Here is an 18,538-nt window from a genome sequence, read left to right as displayed (position 1 = left end):
AGTATTATTAATGTAGAGGTAAATTAGGCTGAAATGTAGGCATTTTTCTGATAAATTATACTCACTTAGTTGTTTCAGCAGGTAGAAGTTGCATGATGGTTTACTGCTGATGATGTTAATTTGCTCTTCTTATGTACTACGTATGATGTAGCTTACTTGAGTAATTGGAATTTTCTACTGAAAAAAGGATTGCTTGTCTATTTTATTCCTATGTTGTTGAGTTTGTCCATAAGCAAGCCATGTTTTTATTCTATCCTATGCCTTGGAAGAATCTAGATATATATTGTGTTTGAAGTTTTATGTTTCTCTAAGGTTTCAGCTATGTAGTTTTTTAAACTGTGCTATGGGTGTGACTACTGATTTTTCTTTCTGGATGCCATGTTGGTTTCTGGGTATTCCTCTTGCTGCTTGAATTTGACTTAGGTTGTTTGCTTTTTTTCTTAGAGTTTTTTAATATTATTTTACATATAAAAATTCAAAGTACATTGTTAAAGTCAAAGTGTGTTAAAATTCAATTTTTCAAAGTTAAAGTTTTAAAAATACAATTTTCTAAAATTAAAAGTTATAATAGTATATTTTTGTTAGTAGAAGCTTTTATACTAGGACAAATTATTTTGTTGTTAATGTAAAATTTGTTAGTTAATGTAAAATTAAAGTAATTAAAAATCAATTTTTCAAAGTTAAAGTTTTAAAAATACAATTTTCTAAAATTAAAAGTTATAATAGTACATTTTTGTTAGTAGAAGTTTTTATACTAGAGTAAATTCTTTTTTGTTAAAGTAAAATATGTTAGTTAATGTAAAATTAAAGTAATTAAAATTCAAAAAATAAAAAATACTTATCAAATAAACAAATAAAGATCTAAGAAAAAAAAGCAAACAACCTAAGTCAAATTCAAGCAGCAAGAGGAATACCCAGAAACCAACATGGCATCCAGAAAGAAAAATCAGTAGTCACACCCATAGCACAGTTTAAAAAACTACATAGCTGAAACCTTAGAGAAACATAAAACTTCAAACACAATATATATCTAGATTCTTCCAAGGCATAGGATAGAATAAAAACATGGCTTGCTTATGGACAAACTCAACAACATAGGAATAAAATAGACAAGCAATCCTTTTTTCAGTAGAAAATTCCAATTACTCAAGTAAGCTACATCATACGTAGTACATAAGAAGAGCAAATTAACATCATCAGCAGTAAACCATCATGCAACTTCTACCTGCTGAAACAACTAAGTGAGTATAATTTATCAGAAAAATGCCTACATTTCAGCCTAATTTACCTCTACATTAATAATACTACCAGGATACTAAGGCTTCAAAAGTGAACACTAAAAATAATGTTCAGACTAAAGTATAGGGCATCTTGCAAAGGATTATTACTCCCTACATCTACAAGTTAACAACAATTATTCTAAATACTACGAACTTGGACAAAATATAGTCAAATACACAACACAAGAAGGAAAATAATTACAAGTAAAACAGCAGACACTCAATATCTAAAAACAATCATGTAAAAATATTCTACAACAAACTGCCTCATAACATAAAACTGCTAAGTCCCCAAAACATATACAAATACAATCAATAAAAACTACTTGAAAAGGGAAAACTGACTACAGTCTCACAGAGTTGATGTAAAATAACAGCAAAACTTAGAAGCATGCACAGTCAATAGTGCCCATTTTGGATACAGTTCACATGCAAACTATCATGAAAAGGTTCAAAACAGTCTCCCAGCTCAGTTCTCATCTATACTTGGACAACAAAATCCTACAACAAATTCTCAGAAATCCTACCTTTCCTACCCTTGCTTAAATAGCTAAAGTGCAATCTTCATACTAAAATATTGAAAAAAGGCATATCTATTTACAGAAAAGTGTGTACACATGTGTTTGTCTGCGTGTACTCTTAGATAAATTGATAAAAAAGCAATATAGTTATAAATCAAAGACTATACCTAATAATATTAATTTCAAAATAAGGTGATAGAAAAAAGATCTAATAACTACAGTATAAGCTTTTAATTTTTGTTAATTACAAAAAAATAAAAGTTAAATACAGTAAATAAACTTGATCCCTTACATTGAAAAAGAAACATAAATTGAGAGTATTTGAAAATAAAATCCTTAGGAAAATATTTGGGCCTAAAACAGATGAGGAGACAGATGAATGGAGAAGGTTACGTAATTTAGAAGTACATAATTTGTATTCATGTCCAGATATTATTAGAATGATTAAATCAAGAAGACTTAGGTGTGTAGATCATATGGTACGAATGGGAGAGGAAAGAAGAGTATACAGGATTCTTGTTGGGAAACCTGATGGTAAAAGATCAATAGGAAGACCAAAACAAAGATGGAGGGATAATGTAGAGATGTACCAAAAGGAAATTGGTAGGGAAGGAAAGGAGTATATAGATGTTGCTCAGGACAGGGACAGATGAAAGGCATGTGTTGCTGCAGGCATGAACATTCGGGTTTAAGAAGGCTAGAGAGTTAGTTAGTTATACATTAAATAAGCATAATATTTGGATTGTAAGTAGAGAATATAACAAATGTACAATGCATTGTGCGAAAACTGTCAACTTTGCATTATAAGCAGAAAATTAAACCAGTTTGCCCTAGAAATACATTTTAAGAATAGCCCAAAATAGCATGCGTAATAGAAAATTAAGAAAACTTTCTGATGCATAAAAGTACTGACTAGTGCTGAATGACTCAATTACTGTAAAATATTATTCTCTGATTCAAGTAATTTAACTGTAAACATTATCTTTTGTGTGTAAAATATAATTGTTAGTTGAACTGATAAGTACAAATATTAACTTTATACGCCTTCATACACTCTAAATAACATAACTTTGATACATAAATTAGTAACAATTTGTTAAAAATTAAGTTAAACTGTAGAATTGTTTTCTTAAATAAATATAAAGTAGTAAAAATACTAAACAAATAATTCCTTCTTTTCCTATTTAAAGGATGCCAAACAGTGTAAACCAGTTGTTAGTGGCTAAATAACATAAAATTTGAAGGCAGTAACAATATTTTTTAAAAATACTGTTTTTACCCAACTTTGTGAATTAAATACTAGTACATTTTGTCAAATTATAAATAAAATATACCTATTTCTTTGGTATTTGTACTAAAGTGAAGAAAATGTTACTAAAACTTGGCTAGTACAGTAAATCTGAGAGTTTTAGCTTTATTTGTCCGTAACTGGATATAATTGTAACTTGTTAATCTCGCCAAACACAATATTTACCTCAATTTTGGAAGCTAGCTGAACTTGAGCGTTTCGAATTACATATAGTGAAGGCCTCTATAGTGGAAAAATACACCCAGTCTGTAAAAATTTGGAAATGTTGTCTCCTTCTCTGTTGAACCAGACCAAGAGTGTTCTCAAGTGTTTCAATATATTTCTTAACATAACTAACTTTTCAAGAAAAGAATACCTTGTGCCCAGATAGCTTAGTTGGTATAGCGTTAGGCTTTTAACCTATCTGTCCAGGGTTCGAGTCCCTGTCTGGGCGATTACAATTTTAAATTTTGTCATCGGATCTTTTGCAGAATGGATATAAAATATGTTTACAGTCTAACAGATTATTATTTATCTAAAATTTTACAAATAAGCTTTTAAGTTTCTCAATTATCAGCATCTTTAGCTAACAGTACAGCATAACCAGCATTATTATAATAGAAATGTTCTGGTGGTAGAACCTACACCTACTGTAATATCTCTGTGGTATTAACTTACATGCAGCCCATAACTTTTGGGACTGTTTCTCCTCCGTTACATTTCCTCGCCATTTACCCTTAGCGTCGCGATTAGCCTCAGAAGCAAAAAAAGCTAAATCTTATATTTGTTCTTTTTATATCTCTGAAACCACCTATACTATAGAACTACATTTAATGAATTTTGCAGTCTTCCTGTTTGATCTGTTAAATAATCCAGTCGATAAAAATATACTTGCATAGAAAAATCTGTTTTTCAGATACTTTAATCGGGTAATCTGCTTTTGCGTACTTCCTCAGAAATAGAGTTCTTGCTACATTTACATAAATCGAAGTCTAGTTAGAGTTGGCCTGTAAATGCTTTAGAGAAAAGTTTAGCAAGTGGATCTATGGTCTATATAGTCAGTTGTCTGTGAACTTCGTCTTGTCCTGTGAATTGTCAATATATTGATAAATGGTTATATTTTTTTTTTTTAAAAAAAAAGGAACAATGTTGGTAAGCGTCCAGTTATGGACCCATCGGTAAAGAAATTTCAGTCTTTATAGACACACAATAATTTTCGTTACACTAAAAATTTGGCCTCGTATAAAGGTAAATAGTCGAAATGATAAACATTTCGTGTACTTTATCCAGTAAGCCTTAGCTAGAAATACAATAACAGCGTTACAGACATAAAAATTAAGCAAGCTTTAATATTCTAGTGGCACATAATAAATATAAAATATCCTTTAAAATACTCTGACAAATAGTTGTGGGTTATCTGAGATCAAAATTTTCAAGCCCTCTCTCCTGCATAAATAGGCTCTAGAATTCACTAAGCCTCAAAATAATATTGGGTACATAAAATAAAAAGCAGATGGAGAGTGATGCTGATCGCATCATCTCCAAACAGCAAAAACAAAAGTATATGGATGGAGCCCTACCTGATATATTTAGAAAACTTTACCTAGTATAAAAGTAACAAAATACTCAGTAAACTCTAAAATAAACAAACTTTCCTACGTAGCAGGCGTAACCTACCCTAAATTAATATAGAAATACAAAACAAAGAAGGCATAGTGGAAATCACTAAACCATAATAATAATAATAATAATAATCTATTCTGTAGGTTACATTTTAGCTAAAAGTACTTTTTCTTTAGTGTTTTTGAAAAGATTTAAATAAATACTAAACTCTAAGTTAAAAATTTGTAAATGTATATGAGATACAAAACAAAATAAATAAAAATTAATACATACCCTGCAAAAAATCAGTAAAAAAGTTGAAAACATCTCTTTGTGCATCCAAAATATAATAAGAAATCCTTCCTGACTGGATTAAATTGTGTTATTTGAGTAATATTAAGCCTAAACTTGAAAATAAAAGGGTAAAACTTGACAAAACTGTGTGTGTGTGTGTGTGTGTGTGTAAGTGTGGGTGTGTGTGTGTGTGTGTCCAAAATGTAATAAAAAACACGTTCAAATCGTGTTATTTGAGTAAATATTAGAATCAACTTGTGAAATAAACAGATAAAAGTTGAGAACACACACTTTGTGTGTCGAAAATATAACTAAAAATCTTTCCTGAACAGATTGAATTGTATTATTTTGGTAATAATAAGCCTAAACTTGTGAAATAAACAGATAGAAGTAAAAAAAATGTCTTTGTGTGTCGAAAATGCGACTAAAAGTCTTTCCTGAATAGTACAAATAGTGTTATTTTGGTAAAAATAAGCCTAAAGTTGTAAAATAAAAGAGTAGAACTTGACAAAATATACTTTTGCATCCAAAATATAATTGAAAACTTTCTTGAATAGACTAAGCCGTCTTACTTTGGTAAAATAAACTTAAAAATGAAAGGGTTAAAGTTGACAAAACACACGTCGTGTGTACAAAATCTAATTCACAACACATTTAAATTGTGTTATTTGAGTAAACTTGGAGAATAATCCTGTAAACTTGGAAATCTCTCTCTCTCTCTCTCTCTCTCTCTCTCTCTGTCTGTGTGTGTGTGTGTGTGTGTGTGTATGTGTGTGTGTGTGTGTGTGTGTGTCCAAAATGCAATAAAAGACACGATCAAATCGTGCTATTTGTGTAAATATTAGGCTAAACTTGAGAAATAAACAAATAAAAGTTGAGAACACACACTTTGTGTGCCGAAAATGTAACTAAAAGTCTTTCCTGAATAGTGTAAATAGTGTTATTTAGGTTAAAAATAGGTATAAACTTGTAAAATAATAAGTTAAAAAGTTGTAAAAATATCTTTCTGAGTCCAAAATTTAATAAAAAATGTTGCCTGAATAGTATAAATAATGTTATTTGAGTAATAATAAGCCTAATAAACAGATAGGAGTTGAGAACACACACTTAGTGTGTCGAAAATGTAACTAAAAGTCTTTCCTGAACAGATTGAATTGTGTTATTTGAGTAATAATAAGCCTAAACTTGTGAAATAAACAGATAGAAGTTGAGAACACACACTTTGTGTGTCGAAAATATAACTAAAAGTCTTTCCTTAACAGTATAAATAGTGTTATTTAGGTTAAAAATTAACATAAAGTTGTAAAATAATAAGTTAAAAATTGAAAAATGTTTTTGTGAGTGCAAAATTTAATAAAAAATGTTGCCTGAATAGTACAAATAGTGTTATTTTGGTAAAAAAATTAACATAAAATTGTAAAATAATAAGTTAAAAGTTGAAAAAATGTCTTTGCGAGTCCAAAATTTAATAAAAAATGTTGCCTGAATAGTACAAATAGTGTTATTTTGGTAAAAATTAACATAAAGTTGTAAAATAATAAGTTAAAAATTGAAAAATGTTTTTTGTGAGTGCAAAATTTAATAAACAATGTTGCTTGAATAGTAGAAATAGTGTTATTTTGGTAAAAAAATTAATATAAAGTTGTAAAATAATAAGTTAAAAGTTGAAAAATGTCTTTGTGAGTGCAAAATTTAATAAAAAATGTTGCCTGAATAGTACAAATAGTGTTATTTTGGTAAAAAAATTAACATAAAATTGTAAAATAATAAGTTAAAAGTTGAAAAAATGTCTTTGCGAGTCCAAAATTTAATAAAAAATGTTGCCTGAATAGTACAAATAGTGTTATTTTGGTAAAAAAATTAACATAAAATTGTAAAATAATAAGTTAAAAGTTGAAAAAATATCTTTGCGAGTCCAAGATTTAATAAAAAATGTTGCCTGAATAGTATAAATAGTGTTATTTTGGTAAAAAAATTAACATAAAATTGTAAAATAATAAGTTAAAAGTTGAAAAAATGTCTTTGCGAGTCCAACATTTAATTTAAAATGTTGCCTGAATAGTATAAATAGTGTTATTTTGGTAAAAATACATAAAAACTTGTAAAAGATTTGACATAAAGTCAAAGTTTGGTAAAAAATAAACTCAAAATTAAGTTAAATAGCACACAGTAACATACATTTACTACCTAAATCAATAATCAAAGGGTCCTAGGTTCGTTACCTCGTGATAAAAGCAAATGGTGAAAACTGTAGGCCCCGTCCCTAATAGCTCTCCCTTCTTCATAGTACAGATAAAAAAACCCTGCGCTAAAGCGTCCTGTGCCTTGGAGGCAAACCTGAGCGGAATATTAATTGGCGGCGGAAACCGGTTCTACAAGCGACGCATAGCTTCAGAGATTTGACCCTTGCTGCGCATTCTCAGACATTCTTTGTTGTCTGGTTGAATCCCTCCCCTGCCCTACAGTATTGCATAGCTTTCCCCTGTTCTTGCGTACTGGTTAACCTTGAAAAAAAAACCGGTTCTGAAAACCTACCGACGCGTTCTCTGATTGGTCAATCAGATTCCTTCTTTGTCCTGACGTTGTGACGTCATTTGACCTTGAACGCACTTCCCCCAAATTCCTTTCTCCTCTACCTGCGCGGAGTTCAGATTCTGAGACAGTATTCTGTCTAGCGTCTGAGATCATCGTCTTTAATACAATAATAACATACATTATTACATAGTACTAATTAATAATATTACATATCGCGGGTTCGAGTACCGGGACCGTCTTCTTTCGTAATTGGACCTGTACCTACAGCCATTACCACCGTTCATAGCGGTTCATAAACCATAGAAAACTTATTTTTAATACTATAAACATTAATTATTATCGATTTATACATTACATACTTTGCAGTAATGAATATAAAAACATATGCATAACATTTAGTACCTCTAATTACATTCTATATACATATTTTTCATAAAATAAATAATTATATATTTATAAAAAGTTATAAACATGCAAATACATAAATGTAAAGTATTCTAAGTACTTGCAAATAAATTCTAAGTACGTGCATATTAATTAAAACCCGTGCAAATTAGTTATAAATACGTGCAAATGAATTGCAAATATTAAATAGCGATTGAGCTTATCTCATTCTATTACTACTATACTTCAATCAACACCCGGAGCCGGAAGAGGATGTTTATCCAAGAAGAACCGTCCTGGCAGGGAGCGCTGGCGGGTTTTTTATTGGTTCTACGGTAGCCATCAACAATTTCAATGAATATTGCTCCGAGTTTAATGGCTATTAGGTAAGGTGTAGACTTATGATTGCAGCTACTTGCACGAATTATCTAGGATTATTTCCCCAGCGTTCGAAATGAAAGACGAGGTGGATAATCCACAGAACTTCTTCCCTCAATGTTTTGTAAACTTGTTCCCAACTGAGGAAATAGTGTTTTCCCAAGTATGTGTCATGCAGCATCATTATTTCCTGTTACTAATGTAAAATAAACTGCTAGTGATGTCTGCCTGTTGATTAAACTATATGCTGTGTACAAAGCGTGTAGCAACAATGATAATACAGAGCCTTGTTGAACTTCTACTGTGATTGACCTTGGTGTTGATGTTGCCCCCATTATGGCGAGGGATGAAGCAGCAATCACTTAAGAATGAGTGAAGCATGCTCATCATGTGCGGTGCGAAGCCCTGTTGGTGAAGATTGTAGATTTCGTGCCAAACTTTGTCAAAGGCTTTCTCAAAATCCATGAAAACACCGAATGTGAACAGCTAGCGGTTAAGTTTACTCCTATCATGTTCACTACGCACATCGTCTGGATGGTAACGCTGTCCTCGGGCCGAAATCCGTGCTGAAAGTCGGGAAGTAGTTGTCTCTTCTAAATAGTTTGTTGGGGTCTCGCACGTAGCATTCTTTCAAATATCTTTTCAAGATGACTCAACAGGCTTATTGGAAACAGTGGGCTTTTCTCTCCGTTGAGAATTGGACAGACGATGGCGATTTTCCACTGCCTGGGATAGTAATTGTGCCTTAGCATGGCGTTGTAAATCTTCGTTATGTAGACGAGCATCTCTCTAGTTACAAGCTTGAGAGCAGCAGGTGTAATGCCATCAATTCCTCGGGCCTTGTGTAGTGCATCCTGAATATATGTTGCGCAACCTGTCTTGTCGCTACAAGAGCTGCAATCGCTACAAGTAGAGGCTCCTTAAGATTTTCAAAACAAATTTTCCACATCCTCTTTTGCGTCATCTTATGCTCAGGCTTTAGGAGCCATTTGATCTTAATATTGTTTTCAAAATACTTCTGCTTGTTCAAGCGGATCAAAAGATAATCCCCTTTCAGCATGTAGAACTGGTGTCTTCGTCCTGACCCTTATTCCTAGTAAGGTCCTCTATATATTTCAGAATTCTGAGAAGCTGAACTGCGTCTCTGCAAATGTGACGTCCCATTTTGCCGTAACCTTCACCTTACGCTGAATAATGATGTAAGCAAGTTACTTGATACTTGCGGCTTGCCCAGAGTTTGACTTCCAGCGGAGATCCAATGCAGGGTCTGTTGTTGCTGTTCTTTTTGCAGCTTCTGTCGTAGTGGTAGAAACCTGCATGGCGATTGATATAAGTGCAGTGATTCGGTGAAAAACTCTTTATATTCCCTTCTGGTTCTGTATCTGGCCGTGAAGATTGATTGTTGCATTGTTGCAATACAGAGCCATGTGGAACTCCTGCTGTGATTGACCTTGGTGTTGGTGTTGCCCCATTATGGCGAGGTGTTGTCTGTAGCCATCACGGATGATGAGTAGGAACAGCGAGATCTCAAAGTAGATGAGATCATGATCCGAGTTAAGAGCATTGACCACGTGTGGATCACTACATAATGGAAGTTCCTTGTGACAACATCTAGGACGTCTGGTGCTCCTTGATTTGCTGGATAATGGGTTGGTTCCGCAGGGGCTAGCTGGTAGTGTCGTCTTCCTGCAGCATTTCGGTATCTTGAATGCCAGGGTTGGTGTTTCGCATTTAAATCTCCAGCCGAGCAATAAGTGCCTTGCAAAGATGGACCTGTAGTCCGCTATTTCGATACTTACAGATTGTCGATCTCTCGTGTCCAGCTATTATTGTAAATGATGATCGTGGTGCATGTATCTTAACCACCAAGGCTTCCAGATTTATAGTTGTGGTAGTTGTACTATCTGGCAAGGTATATTGTTTCTGAAGAGCACTATGAGTCCTACCTTGATGCCATTTAGTCTGTCTTGTCGATAAACAATGTAGTTTGCAAAACAAAGCTGCTCTCTGTAGTTAAGATACGTTTCTACGATGAGTACAACAGCCAGATGCTTCTCAATAAGGAATTGTAGGAAGAGTAATCGCTGGGTCCCAACTCCTTCCATATTAAATGCTACAATTTATTAATGATGTCTCATTGAAGTATTGTTAATGGTTGCCATGGATTAGTATCTCCATTACAACTTCACATACGGGAGTCTCTGCTATTTTACGTAGTCCTCGCTTCAGTATTGGTATGTTATTTTGGAATTCCTGTGACTGTAGGAAGTTTATCAGTGATATCAAGTCATGGTCGACAGTATGAACTCCTGTATGGAGGGTTGGGCCTGCTCTTTGGCTGCTGTAATAGTCCATTTGCTCTAGGTGTTGCAGTTTTCCTTCATAGGTTTTCAGTTCTTTGTCTTCAAGGCTGCTCTATGCCGACATTAGTTTTTCATTTTGTGTGTTGTCCTCTGGATGATGGGTCCATGTACATTGGTCTTCCTCTCCTCTCCTGATCCTGTGTATTTCTTCTTGTATGTATGATCCTTGATAGCAGCTGTTGAAATTCTGCTCGTCCTGGTGACTTGCGTGCTTTTCCTAATTGATCCTCAGGGGTGAGCCGCGCTTCTACATTTTCTCGATTATCTTTATTTTCTCCTCGCATTAATGACTGATGGAACCTTGCTTTGATTATCCTGCAACCCTGGTAACTTGCTGGATATTTCCTACTTGCGCACTGCTTTGCTCCATCCACTCGTTTTGCACTCACTTCTCCTCTCACGATTTCATTGGATGAGCCCTCTCGACATCTGCGCAGAGAACTTGTTTCTTTCACTTGCTTCATATAATCCTGGGACAGAGTGTAGTAGTATGATATTGGCGATTCCGGATGCATCTTTCGTACTTTCCTTTTATTTACCAGTTTATTCATTTTAAGGTCATATACAAGTGTCCCACAAAGGGGTTACACTATTTGAATGTTAATAACAGAGAAAGTATTACAGATAACCTGATGGAACTTGTTGTATCTGGATCTGTCATGATCAGTACTTGTTGCCATTTATTTGTAATTCTTTCATTTCAGTTCAGTTGCCAGTAGTGACAAGTAATTGACAAGATGACTGGAAACCTTTCCGTTGAGCAACGGAAGTGGATTTTGAACTGTTTTTGGAAATGTGAGAACATGAAAGAAGTGCGGAGAAGATGGCGGGCAGAATTTGATGTATGGATTTCTTGGGGGATCTTGTGAAAGTTTGTACCACTCCTTCCAACCCTCTTTCGTCCGATACTGATTTCCTCCTGCCACACCGTCCCAGATCGCACACAGTTCCATCCCTCTCAAACTTGTGGCGTAATTTCCTAATTGTTACACGTGACGGTGGCTCAGTATCAAATCCTGCCCGCCATCGTCTCTGCACTTCTTTCATGTTCTCACATTTTCAAAAACACTTTGAAATCCACTTCCGTTGCTCAACGGAAAGGTTCCCAGCCATCTTGTCAATTGCTTGTCACTACTGGCAACTGAACTGAAATTAAAGAATGAATGGCATGACAGATCCAGATACAAGTTCCACCAGGTTATCTGTAATACTTTCTCTGTCATTAACATTCAAATAGTGTAAACCCCTTTGTGGGACACTCGGTATAAATCCATTTAGAATATATTGCAATGAAATATTCTCGCTTTCTCTCCGTTCTCTACCGATGATTCGCATGTTCCTGAAACAGAATGTGAAGAATGTTGATGGTGAAATCTACGGAAATTGCATAAAGCAATGATTTTATTTCAATGTTGCATTCACACACTGCACAAGGTCGTCGGTCTGAACGCTATGTCACGTACTCCCCTCTTCATCGTGAGCTTTTCTACGGCAATGCGTGAACGCAGGACACACATTACACTCGGACCATTCACATCACACAATTCTCTATGAATTTGGGTAGCATTATGACCTTTGGCGTCAAGAAATCAGTGACCGTACTTTACAACTAGCGGGATTGTGTATTTGCAGAGCCATTTTAACACGCTCTAACTCACACGATAATCAACACTCACTAGCGAAATGTGATAGCTGGATCGTCAATGGACCAATTAAGTTTACTGCACAGGCGCGATCCCATCACTGATCCCAGTCACTTCTTGTAAATAATCGACCCTTTCTTTGGTGTGAATAAGAAACAAAAAGAAACAAGAGATTAAGAGAGGGGACATCGTAAAAGCGAGAGAATGAATGGAAGAAGAAATTAATTCTTGGCTCGATTTCCAGAAGTAACATGCTGAGCTTCGAGCGAGGCACCCTGTATTAAGACCATTCTGACATTTCGTTCTATCTCCAGGTGCTTTTCCACAATCCCGCTGAGTGACCGAGATTCAGCCGGAACTTCCACTATATTCCTCTGGTCTCTACAGTCACCGTGAACGTCCAAGATGGTGACCCTGGATAACCTGAGGGGGTACCCACCCCAGAAGAGAGGCTGCTACTTCGAAGGCGAGATGAAACTCCGGTACTTCAGGACATACACGCACAGTAACTGCAAATTCGAATGCATTGTCAACCTCACCAGGAGGATATGCTGTTGTGTGTCTCCACATATACCACGTAAGTTTTCTTAAATTTGTTTGAAGGCGTGCGTCTTAAATTATGAGTTTGTTTTATTGGTTTAATGCAGTCTGTCCTCGGATCAGCTATCTGCACTGGACCTTCATTTTTTGTGGGACACAATTCATTACGAAATTTTCTTACACTGAGTATCTAAACCGGTACCCCTTGATTACAAGACAATCACGTTACCACTACTTCCTAAAAAATAAATTTCAAAATTCAAATAGGATAAATGCCTCGAAGATAATTCATCATAAAATAGTTGTCTGTATTAGTAGTCCATACTTTTGCAGCTCTTGTGATACTGTTCTTACCTACCCTGATAACAAATCTAAAGTTGGTAAATTATTAATAAAATTAACTATTTCACTATGCTTTTGAAGAACGGAATATTCATGGCATTTGTAGCATTCAGAATTTGCACTGCTTTCACTTTTAAATCTATCTTCGCTTGAACTTCAGCCGCCAATGCCGAAAAAGATTAACGTGTTCTTGATATTCGTTGAAATTTCAGACTTATTTCTTCGCCATTTCATCTCTCGTGAAATTTTGATCGTGAACTTGACATGTTTGATCGTGAATAATCTTTTTCATATTCTGTGCATAAGTTATATCCTTTCTTGATGCCTTAGTTTCTCCCTCTTCGTCATTACTCTTTGGTTTTCTTATTCCTTGCTGACACTCATATTTCTTCTTTCCCGCTGTCTTTGTCTCTCTCCTCTATTTTCTATCCTCTTTAGTCACTTTCCTTCCTCTTTCTGAACTTTTCGTTCCGCTCTTCTGCCTCATTCATTCCTTTAGTTTGCTTTATTTTTCTAATTGCCGAAGTTAATCTTTCTTCATTTCTCACTTTCCTGGTTTCTCTCTCGTCCTCCTTTTACGCTCTCGTATTCTATTTTCCTCCTTCATTTCGTCCTCTTAGTCTCTTTCCTTCCTTCTATCTCACTATTTTAGTTTCTCTCTTCTTCCTCATTCACTCCTTTAATGTCTCTGTGTTTACTTTCTAACTGCCAAACTTTCCCCTCTTCTCACTCTTCTAGTATCTCTTTATGCTTCCTCTCGCGCCCTCTTAGTCTGTTCTTTCTTCATTTCTTAATCTCTTACTCCCTTTTTCCTTCTACATTTCATTGTTTCTCCTTCTCTCTTTTATCCTCTTTTCTTCCCACCTCCTTCTAATATATTCTTATACCTATACCAGTTTGATATTTTCTATATCATTACGTTCTCTCTTCTTTTCCACCTCTCCTTTTCCTGCATGCTCTAACGAAATTAATGAAAGAAAATTCTTTCATATTCAAACTCTTATTCTTCAAAATTAAAGAAAGGAAGCGTTTTATATTTTAATAATTTATATTACCTGATTAATCTACATAATGGACATATAGACATTCAAATTCAGACCTAATGATGATTCATAACCGTAGCATCATGTTGACTTCAATATATAAGAGTTGAGGATGCAACCTCAATTTTGACGTTCCTCACAAAGTTTTCTACTTTCGCCCATGCAAAATTTCATTAATTTTTTTTTCAGAAGCAAGACGTAAATGTCGTCATTGCCTTCCTCCCTGCACGGAGATTGTATACGATATTGAAATGTCATACGCTGAGGGCTGCAACAGGCTTTTCGATGAAAGGTAAATAGCAAATCATTGATTCAAAGTAATTTTTTACTTACACATGTTCCATTACCCCTCAATACTGTTCCATTATTTCTACCTCATACTTTGCAACGAAAGACAGATTTTGTCATCTTAGGGTGCTATAGGTGTTCCCATGAAAACGTGCTGTAATGTGATTTTCCCGTTCTCGCTGCATAATATTACTGAATGAAAGGTACAGATTCTGTCGTACAAGATTGACATGGAATCTGTAATACTCAATTCATTTCAGCTTGTCTACATAATAAATCATTGGTCTTCGGAAAGCCTCATCGTAAACATGCTGGAACACTATTTGAATTGACGATATAGTCGCTATTTAACATCGCCTGTTCTTCATATTCTGTACATTTCCATTACTTGGAAATCCCGTAGACTTCTTACAGATTTGAAGGCAACATGTGTGTACCGTATGTAGTCTACTTGCATAAAAAAAGTAGTTTCTCCGTTAGTCACTTTAATGCAAAGTATCAATCTACCAGTTAAGTATGCCTACTTTCTTATCTTAAAAATGATGATACGAGTAATTTCATAAAGAGATGGATGCTCTCAGGATATCAGCCAGGGAAATTCCGGATAGGCATCAGAGCTATCGAGAGCTAATATCAGTTGATTCCAATTGTTCTCAAGTAATGGTTCTCATGGAACCTTATTTTTTCCCATCTCAACTAGTTCATCTATATATATTCCTCAAAGTTTGTAAGATTCCGATTCTAATGTGCACTCATGTGTTAATTCTTGTTGCATCGTTCTGAATGACTAGAAGTTTCCCATGTGTGTTTGTGCTGCATGTTCTAAGCAGTGCTTCCAGAAGACATGGTACCATTATGTATAGTAAATGTCAAAAACGTTTTGATGGAGCAGGCCTCATCTTCAGAAAGGTATCAACTCGGAACAAGCCCCAGCACCTATCAGCATGTTTGGTGAGACGTTACAAACAATTTCCTGCTCCCCCCAAAGTAGGCAATAGTTAAACTGAAGAGTTCAATGAACTAACCGACCAATCACCTTATGTAGAAGAAATGTGTGTAAATTTAGTTTATTGTATTTGGTGTGGGCGGAGTCCGGTGTACATGGCGGGCCAATCGGGTGCCGAGTCTTCCGTGATCTTTGTAGAGAGACAGGCCTTATCCAGTTCTAACATTACATCAATGAGGACAAGAGAATTGGGTTTAGTGCAACTCGTTGTCAGATTATAGATTAGCACTTTCCAGTACATGGGCTCTATGGAAGAGATGTCCAGGTGTCTGTGAAAAAGTCTTCTGTCGAGTTCTCGCCTTGCTTAACGCACTCTTCTTTCCCTGGAGGACGAAATGCTGGTGTTCCTGGTCATTCTGTCCGTTGCTATCATTGATTGGATATTTCAGTCTCTGCACTCTAGCGGTGTGCAGGACAGAATTGTTTTGGGTTGGGACGGGATCGGGATGAGAAATGTTTTAAATCCCGACAATCAGGACGGGAAATGGAAATTTCCCGAGGCTCTAAAAATCTCGAATTCTAGACGTGATTTTCACCTTAGGTTTTTGCTTTTGCGATTCTAGAATAAAAACTAACAACATCCGACACGTTCCGGAGACTTGCTATGCAGAAAACGTCGAGAATTAACGCTTTTTAAAATGACCTTCGGTATTTCCCGACTGCTCGGGATCCCGAAAAGTTGGAAGTCATTTCCCGAAGTCGGGTTCGGAACGGAAATTTACCTTCCGATCCCGGTCCCAACTTTTCGAGATTCCGCACACCTCTACTGCACTCTGTAAGGCCTATCGTTGGAAGATTTAAGGAACATCACGCTCTTTTAATGTTCATTGTAACTTTTCTTTTCCTTTCAAAGTGAAGTAGTCCTTTCTTTAACAGTGTATTTTGACTAGGAAGCGGAAGTTGATGAAATGTCATCATTTTTCTGAAATTTCGGACACGATGCCCATTAAATATAGAACCCAAGAATTTTAAAGTGCATTCTTTTGAATTTTTTGCCAATTTCCAGGTTTTAGGTCATTTTCCCCGATTTTCGGGATTTTCCCGTCATTTTTCGCAATATTCGGTGTATTGTTCCGTCATATTTTGTCACTTCTTTCATTTTTCTGATATTCTTGAGTCTTTTCTCCAAGCTGAACATAGGGCTATATATATCTCGCAGGATTTATTTTTCTTTACAGTGCCACAGAAACACACCACACTATATCACCAGGCAAAGCTGCGGGAAATTAATGCACTTTACACCAATTCATTCAGTATATACGACTTTTTCATAAAATTGTTTTAAAATTATTCGGTTGTTTCCATTGGAAATCCTCGTTGCATAATTTAATTGAATGTGCATGTGGTATCATTTGGTGCCTTTTTTTAAAGCAAGATTGAATTTTGTTTCATTTCCTTTTCATTTCAATTTTTAACCTGAAACTAACAAATTTAATGGTAATTTTTTGCATTTTTTAAGTCATTTTTTCCCAGTTTTTATTACATTCTATAGGTCATATACCTATATTTTTTGGTCATCAACTTCCGCTCCCTAATTATGACTAATTGCGAGTAGAATATCGGGATAAAGTCATAGCTGGAAAGAAATCGGAAACTACCCGTGAAGGAAATTTCCATTTATCAAACTATGTATGACGAAATATAAACAAATATGTCAATCTTCTGTCCTGTATATATTTGTATGATTTATACAAAACCACAAAGTTTCGTGTGGTCACGTGCCACTTCTGGCTGGCTTGAGATCAAAATAAACATGAAAGTATTAAATATCCGTTGTTACCAAACCTAATGCGAGAGAGCATAGACTGTTTTCATTTGTGCAAATATTAACTATCCACTGTAACACAGTTGAATATGAACTAAAAATACCTTGTTTTCTGTACTTTTCACTCCAGTTTTCTACGAAGATCCACGAAATTCTTCCTCGTTCTTGTCCGAATATTGTTTGAAACATCTCTTTTCAACTTTCATTAAAACGTTCTGCATCAAACGACTTTGTACATTCGTCCAGCAAACTGGGACTTCCTTGCCGACAGCTATGGTCAGTAGTGATACGGGTGATACAAAAATCGTCAGTGTGCGCCAACAAGTTGAAACCCATGTTTTCCATTTTTTTCGAGCAACAGTTCTATCACCTTGAAAATGTAGCATGCGGTAACTTTTTAATCGCCGTGATTCAAAAGTTGCCGGTGCACCATTCTCATATCAACGCTTACATTCTGTTTCGCTGATAAGAAGAGTCGCGCTAGGCTTAAAAGAACACATGTTCTCAAGATTTTTACTCCCTTAATACGTAGATATTCGCATGTATGGATCCGTTGTACCAGTACAGATGTGTGAAATATTTCAAGAGGCTTTTCCGTCGGCGAATGATGAAGACATTCTGTCTGGTTAGCCAGATTAGTTCCTGATAAGTTTCCGAGCTTTAGTCACTGACGATGAGTGACGTGAGCTCTCCAAAGCTCAGAAGCCTGTCTGGGCTGATATCCCAAGAGGATCCTATGAAGGGCAGCCATCTATCTCAAGTGGCCTGTCAATATGTCGGAAACCAGCAAATGTACAGATCTAAAATTTCTTCTCCAATTAAGATCTGATACAAACATTACAAAATTATGAATTTTAAGTTGCAATATGTTCAAAAGCATTTGAGTTAAATATGAATTTTGGGAAAGAGGGGTTGGAACGTATTTAAATGTTTTAACATTAACATTAATTTTTATGTGTGGTTTTCCATTTCAGGAACAAGTTAACTGCACTTTCCGTCTTCTTTAAATACTCAGACTTTGTACCCAAACAACGCAGCGAAATATATGGATGGATTGATTTTCTAGGTGAGCATATATTCTACACCTTTGTTTCTATAAAAAAATATTTAGAACAACCAAACATTTAATATGATACTTTTGCAAATTTTTAAGGCGAGAAATACAACCTTGAATAAAACTTGTCCTAAAGAGATTCTTATGAAAAATCAATACTTCTAAATTATGGACGTTCAAAATTCCCGACAGAAATGCGTTGTGATATATGA

Source organism: Lepisma saccharinum, chromosome 22, assembly GCF_977018435.1.
Source record: "Lepisma saccharinum chromosome 22, izLepSacc3.1, whole genome shotgun sequence".
Taxonomy (NCBI): Eukaryota; Metazoa; Arthropoda; class Insecta; order Zygentoma; family Lepismatidae; genus Lepisma; species Lepisma saccharinum.
The sequence above is the reverse complement of the archived record's forward strand: the minus strand, read 5'-3'. Positions refer to the sequence as shown.